Source organism: Chinchilla lanigera, unplaced genomic scaffold (assembly GCF_000276665.1).
Source record: "Chinchilla lanigera isolate Chin_1 unplaced genomic scaffold, ChiLan1.0 scaffold00080, whole genome shotgun sequence".
Lineage (NCBI taxonomy): Eukaryota > Metazoa > Chordata > Mammalia > Rodentia > Chinchillidae > Chinchilla > Chinchilla lanigera.
In genome coordinates, this window is record NW_004955481.1 from 10430420 (window position 1) to 10431892 (window position 1473).

Genomic DNA, 1473 nt, shown 5'->3' on the forward strand with positions numbered 1-1473 from the left:
GAAGAAGAAGAAGAAGAAGAAGAAGAAGAAGAAGAAGAAGAAGAAGAAGAAGAAGAAGAAGAAAGGTGGAGGAGGAGAAGGAGGAGGAGATAAAGAAGTAGAAGGAGAAGAAATAAAAAAGGGAAAATATGCTCCACATACCTCTGGAATACAGATACTTCTAAGAAACTACTTTGAAAGCTTCTATTCCAATAAATTGGAGAATCTGGAAGAAAAGGGTACATTCCTAGACATAACTAACTTACCAAAATTTCACCAAGATAATACACAGTAAAAACCCTGAGTAGGCCAGTAATAGGCAATGAAACTGATGCAGTGATACTCTATCAACTAAAGAAATCCCAGGACCTGATGGAGTCACCACTCAATCTGATCCAACTTCAGAGCACTAATGCAAATATTCCTCAAACTCTTGCCGGATGGTGACAAGAAGGGAACATTGCCAAAATGATTTCATGACATCAGCATTACACTGATACCAAAATTGGTTGAGGACTCAACCAAAAAAGGAAGCTACAGGGCAATATCCTTAGTGATCATGGATGTGGCTATTCACTTAAGAGCAATGAAATATTTCATTATTATAACAACCTTTAAAGCCATATAAGCCTAGGATGAGAAAGAGGTGATTTTTGGTCTGTAGGAAGGAACCTCAATAATTTGGAAGCTGTCTGCAAGAGTTATGTTTTCACCACTTAGAGCCATCCCATGTGAATATTATATCTATGCCTATTCATACGCAGTAGGAGAAATGAATGGCTGAGTCTAACTCATCAAATTGTACACATAAAATATGTAGTTTTCAGGAATGTAACTACATATTAATGAAGGTGTTAAAATGTATACACAAACAATGTATGGCGGAAAGAAGCAGAGAAATTTATTTTGAAGAAATGGAGTCATACCATAATTATTAATTCACATATGAAATGTAATTCTGATTTTGGAAAATCAGGATTCTAAAATTGTATCGTCTTACTTTGTGTTCAGTTTGATTCAGTGATCATCCTCAGTTCTTTTACCCTAGACACAGAGGGATTTATACAAATTGTTTCATGATTAAAAAAGGTAGAATAAGACCAGGAGCAAATACACCCTCTCCGGAACCTGGAATTGAAACACCGGGAAAACCACTTTGGGAAGACAAAAAGAAGTAGATCTCGGGAACCAGGAGGGAGCCAATAAGGAAATTAGAAACTGCAGAGAAGCTAGAGAAGCAACAATGTGAGAGAAGAGAAAAGCATTCTGGGAAGCTCAGTTCCCTTTCTGGAAAGGTGACCTTATCTCCGCTAACACTAGGTAATCAAGGCAAGGATGGCTAAACTTTGTTCAGTATTGAAGAACAGTCCCAACTGTCTAAGCGTGGAAAGGATATTAGCATTTTCTAATGTATTAGCAATGTCCATAACATTTTTTTGTAAAGTGAGTGAAAATGCAAATATCCCGAAATCTCCAGCAATTCTTGGAATAAAT